This window comes from Cibotium barometz, chromosome 43 (assembly GCF_041138505.1).
Source record: "Cibotium barometz isolate CiBa-2024 chromosome 43, ASM4113850v1, whole genome shotgun sequence".
In the NCBI taxonomy this organism is placed as follows: Eukaryota; Viridiplantae; Streptophyta; class Polypodiopsida; order Cyatheales; family Cibotiaceae; genus Cibotium; species Cibotium barometz.
In genome coordinates, this window is record NC_141088.1 from 19,116,737 (window position 1) to 19,123,773 (window position 7,037).

The 7,037-nt window shown below is 40.7% G+C and overlaps 1 pseudogene across 1 annotated transcript; it reads left to right on the forward strand.

Annotated features, from left to right (window-relative positions):
- The first annotated feature begins 1,002 nt into the window (after positions 1–1,002).
- LOC147613648 (germin-like protein 8-2 pseudogene) lies at positions 1,003–1,875 on the forward strand (annotated as a pseudogene). The gene has a single exon (XR_015263246.1). The product of XR_015263246.1 is annotated as a germin-like protein 8-2 pseudogene (transcript).
- Positions 1,876–7,037: the final 5,162 nt, after the last annotated feature.

Sequence of the window (7,037 nt, forward strand, 5' to 3'; positions counted from 1 at the left end):
AGTGTGTTGCATCATGAAGTCACTAACACATGATTTGTGTTCACTTGCCCAATGTGTCCACACTTAAATATGGCTCTACAAGCATGATTTGTGTCTCCACTAGCTTACAATCATGCATGACTTTATTTTGACATAAGGGATTATGTAGATGCAGGTCAGTAGAAACACTTTCTTAAACAAGAGTAAAGATAGTCCTATAGTTTTTAGGTAGGACAGTGGTCCCCAGCAGACCCATATAGTGTAGTGGAGAAGGTAGAATGTGCTAGTCTTATTATTCAACATTGGTGGGTGATGTGATGGCGGGGTAGGTCTCACATTAACTATCGACTACTATCATTGGGTTCAAATGTTTACATTTATAGATATACAGTTTACAATAAAGTCGTGCAATCCACCTCCTTTGACAAATGCATATGCTCTACTTGGTTGAGAGTCGAAGAAATCTACATACATAATTTGGTAGGTGCTCGCGACGTGATGGTGGGGTGGGTCTCACATTAACTATTCGACTACTATCATTGGGTTCAAATGATTGCATTTATAGATGTATAGTTTACAATGAAGTAGTGCAATCCACCTCCTAGTTATCGTGTGTGCGGATCATGAACTTCACACAAGTATGGTATGGTTTCATACAAGTTCCTACTAATATGTTTAGATCTATGGTGCTTCAAATATTTTCTTCCACAAGAGTAAAGGAAGGCTCCAGCCATATATATATTTGTAGCCTGTAGGGACCCCAAATTGGTGCTTTGTAGAAGAGTGAAAGTATCCTAATGACCCTAAGATTTCATGGGGATTGATGGCATTTGTGTTCAAACTTAGATCACGGGTTTTTCATCTTATGGCAGCGCTGCCGTAAGATGCTGACCGGAGAACCGAGCCGAACTCCAGTTGCTTTCAGATAGCGTTCACCCGTCCTTGTGGCGTGGCAGATAGTAGAATCTTTGAACTCGGGCGCCGTTCATAAATTGCAGCGACGAGTGCCTTCTTTTCAATATGTACTCTTTGCTAGTCGCTCAGTCATGGCAGTCAGCTACTTGCTTCTGGCCGCGCTGATGCTGTTGGCCTCCTCTGCGCCGCCGCTGCTCATAGTCGAGGTGAGTGCCGCCGATGAAGACCCTCTGCAGGACTTCTGCGTGGCGGACGGCGGCCCACTCACCCTCAACGGGCTGACCTGCAAGCCGTCCAACCGCGTGCAGCCCTCGGACTTCACGTCAACGCTGCTTCGTAACGCGGCACCCCTGGTCAAAGGACTGGGCTCCGCCGTTAACCTGGCCTTCGCGACCAACTTCCCGGGCCTCAACACGCAGGGCCTGTCCATCGCGCGCATCGACTTTCAGCCCAAGGGCCTTAACCCTCCCCACGTGCATCCCCGCGCCACCGAGGTGCTCTTCCTGGCCCAGGGCATGCTCCAGGTGGGTTTCGTCTCCACCAACAACTCCCTCTTCCAGCAGAACCTCTCCCCAGGCGATCTCTTCGTCTTCCCCCGTGGCCTAGTGCACTTCCAGCTCAACCCCGACATGCACCAGCCCGCCCTGGCCATCTCCGCCCTTAACAGCCAGAACCCGGGCACCTCGCAGCTCGCCGCCGCCCTCTTCGCGGCCAATCCGCCCCTCCCCGACCAGGTGCTCGAAACGGCCTTCGGCATCGAGAAGAAAGAGGTGGACCTCCTCACTGCTAGCGTCAGGACCACCCTCTCCTAGCTGTGACAAGGAACAATGCCTTACTATATAATATCATCTTCTAAATAATTTCATCTTCTAAATAATATCATCGATGTTTCCGAACTAGTGGAGTTGCCGAATTAACTTGCCAATGTAAGCTCTTGAGTAAGTTCATTTATCATAATTTTAATCCAAGGAGTATCTAAAATGAGTGTGTTTAGAAACTTCAAGATACAGTACGAAGCAAAATCGCAGTCTTATGGTATGCATCGATTGATTCTAAAATACATACTTAACTATCATATATATCTGTCTCTTGTTTTGAAAATAGGGATCATGTTGATTCAAATTTGAAGTTTCCAGGAAGTTTTGATATAGGTGAAGAAGATGCACAAATGGGGAACAAAATGGAGACTAATGTTAGTCCACTGGCTATTTTAATTTAAAAGGGCCTTCAAACAGCGTTGGGCTATTTTATAGGGATAGAAAATCCAAATTTGCTATCTTGTATTTGTTACTGAGGTAAATTTGCCAATATTACACTACATGTCAGCACATTACACTCAAAATTTGAAATAGTTGCCCAATGTTTCTATACTTTCAAGTTCAAAAGAGGATGTAACGTACTCCTATGTATGTATTTTTGGGTCCAGTTGACTTGGTGGTTTTTAGCATCTATTTAAAAGTGGCAAATACTTTTAATTTTGGTCACAAATTGAGTGTTTTTAGAGATGTCGATTTTTGGCCAATTTTGGAGTTTTTATACCTATTTTGTGCCGTCATTTGTAAGAGATTTATATTCCATACCTAACCATTTTCGATAATGTATAAGAGGGTCACAGTGGGAAGTTTAGACTAAAGGAAACTCGCATGGGAGTTTACATAGTAAATATAGCCACAACGGGCGCATGAAACAGGGCCTAGACACCAACTTGACCCTTAATTTTTAGTAAAGGCTTCCCATGAGGGGGTGGATAACTATATTTGTCAAAGAGAAGTATTAAAGAAAGGTAGATCATCACAAGAGAAACAAAGTCTGTGTTCGGGCCATTTGGAGATCCCACACGGTTTAGTCGGTATTCGCGAAATGAAACCAATACCACTTTCCAGTGTTTTGTAATCTAACTAATTCTGGTTTTAAGAAAAGATTGCTATCTTTATCGTTTTCGTGCATGGTAATCTAACTAATTCTTATTCGCTATTTTTTGGGCTATTCTTTCAGAGCCTTGAGGTGATTTTATGGAGGAACAGTGAGAGAGAGAGATATTTTGAGATTCGGGCTGACCAGTACTGTTTACCCATCGGATAGAGAACGAGATTATGTCAAAGTTACTTCAACAACAAGGCCTCTTGGCTTGATGTTGAAATACTTGAAAGCAATAATAACACTTACTTGAGTGTCCATCCAAGATCCACACGCATAAAAGCATAATCGTGAATCAATCCTAGGACGTGTAATCCATGGCTCATCAACACATAGAAAATAAACCAAGAGGACAATTGGTGGGTTTAGCTACCATCTAACCTTATGCTCCAAATCAAATATAATGGAAAGACACTCTGCTAAGCGAAAGACTACACAACCTGAGCATAATTTTTACCCCCGAAGGCATGCACCACCCATATGATGCAACCCTATTCTTCACATGATTGTCACTTATGCCACTAAACAATGGGCTAAATAGTAGATGCATCCTTGAGAGATGATACTCTCCCAAGGTTCATGTTTCATGAAAAATCTCCCCAAAATATAATATTATCCCTTTTCTTACCAGAGGATGTTTTAGGAAAAATATTAAAACTAAATTAGAGCAAAGAAACATTCTCCCAAGTGTGGTCGTAGTCTCTCGATTTGATCAGCCACTTAGAACTTGACATGTTAATCATTCCCTATGAAATCAGCAACCCCAACCATCTAATGAGAAACATAAAAAGAAAAAACCTTGAGTCTCATAAGATCCTATCTAGATAAACACTAAGCTATCTCCTACACCCAGGAGCTCTTTTGACCTACTAACATGAAAGACATGATGCACACTCTTTTTTGTACTCTACCGAGGTGCTCTACCTGGCCGAGGGCATGCCCAAGGTGGGTTTTATCTCCACTATGCCTAAACAAATCCCTCTTCTAGCAGACCCTCTCTCCCGGCGATCTCTTCATCTTCCTCGTGGCCTAGTGCACTTCCAGCTCAACCTCGACATGCACTAGCGCCCCGCCCTTCCCGTCCCTTCCTGCCCTCAGCAACCACAACCCGGGCAACTCGCACCTCTCCGTTGACCTCTTCCTGGCCAACCTACCCCTCCCCAACCACGTGCTTGAAACGACCTTCGGCATCAACCAGAACATAGTTTTTCCATACCATAATCATATGGAATACACATACGAGTATGGAAGTATGATTAAAGTATGGTAAAAACCTCTAGTTTGAAATATACGTGCTTGAAACAGCCTTCTGCATCAACCACCAGAACATAGTTTTTCCATACCATAATCATATGGAATATACATACGAGTATGGAAGTATGATTAAAGTACGGTAAAAACCTCTAGTTTGAAATATACGTGACACTACTTTGTTGAGTATTTTTTTAAAAAACACATGAGAATCCAGTCATTAAATATGATGGAGAATATGTAAAACTTATAGTTCGGAACGGTAAAGATCATGAATGAATGTTAAAACATTTAAACATTATAAATCAAAGTCTCATGATTCAACATGCAACTTGCTAAAGATGAAGCCAACAACAAAAATACTAACGTGCTAAAGATGAAGCCAACAACAAAAGTACTAACGTGCTAAAGATGAAGAAAGCTAGAAGAACATGAATGAAGTAGTAGCAAAGCTACTTAACAAGATCCTCGTAAATTATATCATCATCGCCCCCCTTTGGAAAGAACTCAACAATAAGAGCATCAACATTGTCGTCGTCGTCATCATCAAAGTCAAGGGCCTCATTAGCATACGAAGATGAGGCCTCACCACAGTTAGCCTCCTGAGCCTCCTCCTCCTCAATAGCCTCCTACAACTCTTGTAGAGCAATCAATTGATCACCATACTTCTCTTTGTTGAGCATTTCCAATGTAACCTCCATCTTCTCATAACCCCTCTCCTTGATTTTACATACATGAGATGAAGGTTTGTGTTTACAAAAACATGCTTTTCAGTATGTGAAGGTTTGAGCCCATTTCTTATTTTGTTGTTAATGAGAGAAAATGTGCTCCAATTTCTTGCACATGGTGAAACACAAGTGCCTTGAGAGAGCACTCGGATTCCTAACTACTACAAATTAGGTGTGCATGTCCCAAATGTTTGCCACCATTTCACACCCTCTTGCATTATTTTTTCTTCTTTTGTAATTGTACACAAAAATGAATCTCCTTCTGACTTGTACTTATCATACTCATCAAGAATATTTCCTTACAATTCTACATCACCTTTTGTGTAAGCCTCAAGCAGAGTCATCCAATTCTTATGAACCTCTAGTCACTATCTTGGTATTCTCCTTTCTAAACATGATGCAAAACATAGCCCATAGTATGCAAGGGTGTATGAAACATATACCAACGCTCAATACAAAAATCTCTAACCTATTTTAACTTGGTGGAATCAACCCCTTGAATATTCTCTATCGTCTCCACCATGCAATCCATGAGCTTATAGATAAGGCCCATGGTGGCTCCTTCCCTATCAACCAGGCACATAATTTTAAAAATAGGCACACATATGTTCACAATCAATCGAGCTTCTTGCCAAAGTGTTGCTCCATACACAATGGATGATACTTCCTCTGCTTTTTGAGCATGTGAAACCTAGAGTATTCCAAACTTATCACAAAGCATTAACTTTCGCAATCCCTTATAACATCTCTCATCAAGCAAATTGACCAACATAATAAACATATATGCAAATTGTGTAAGCACAGGCCTAACCAAGTCCTTTTTACTCTGCTCTCAAAACAAAGAAAAGACTTTTTTCTTCCATGCTACATAGGAGACAATATTGATTCAAATCTGAAAATTCAAAGAAGTTATAGGTGAAGAAGATACACAAATGGGGAACAAAATGGAGACTAATGTTAGTGCACTGCCTATTTTAAATGGGCCTTCAAATAGCGTTGGGATATTTTATAGAGAAATAAAATCCAAATTTACTATTTTGTATTTGTAATTAAGGTAAATTTACACTACATGTCAGAACATTACACTGAAAATTCTTGCTCCATTGATGGAGAAGTGATTTTTTGAGTGCTTGTCACCACAATCAATTGCTCTCCCAACTCCTCCATTACATGAATGTTGCCATGCTCCACTAACTCATCCCCTTTCATGTCTTATGTGACCAATGATAACTTCGGAGGATGACCTTTTTGGCTTCCCGGCCATAATGAAATATTTTGAGAAAACTAGAAAAAAATGGAACTAGGGTTAACCAATTGAACTAAATGCATCCATTACTCACAATGCAATCCCCTTTTCCAATATGCATTCAATCAAGCCAATCCAATGACCATAATGTGGCTTCCAGGACTTTCTTAGCAAGCTAGTTAGCATATGTAATCAAGGCTTAATCCATGAGATCAAGGTTTCTTCAAAGAAACTCGTAATTCTTGATAATGGATTCAAGAACTCACGAAATCCATCAAATAATGCAAGAAAATGTGTAGTAATTGATCGATGATTACCAAGAAGCCTCTAGCTTGTGTGATAAAGAAAAGTCTCTTCCTTGTGTAGATTTGCGAAGCACATTCTTTGCTTTGGCCCTCTTGAAGAAAGCTTCAAGAACTTCAAAATCTCCATATAAAAGACTCTAAGAATGTCTTCTTTAAGCTCCCAATAGCATTACTAAGTTATGGAAGCCTCCATATCTTGCACCAAGCAAAAGAAACTCCTCCTCATACAGAACTCACTGCTAGCTTGTATGGAGCTTTGGAGATGCAAATCACACAAACTGTACTCAAGATAAGGCTCTAATGCTAATATATGGTGAGTATGATGGATCTTGAGCCCTATGAAAGATTGAGAACACCATTTCTAGGGTTTCTTGATTCATGGGAAGAAGGAGAAAAATAAAACATTCCAAGCCTAAAAAATACTTCAAAATGGTGCTCTATGTGTTGCTAAAGATGACCCCGAAAAAAGTCCCAAGGTTTTGTGTGGAAACGGCTACTATTTGATGAACCCTGCACATGGAAAGCTTAAACAGAAGTGGAAGAGAAACTAAAAATGTGATTATAAAAAAATTACCACTAGACCACTAGTCACTCCTACTTAGTTCAAATTTGGTCCACATCTTTTTAAAATTTGGTCTTGTGCTCAGATTTAGTCCAAGAAATTGATCTAGTGCCCAATTCTTGCCCAAAAATCTT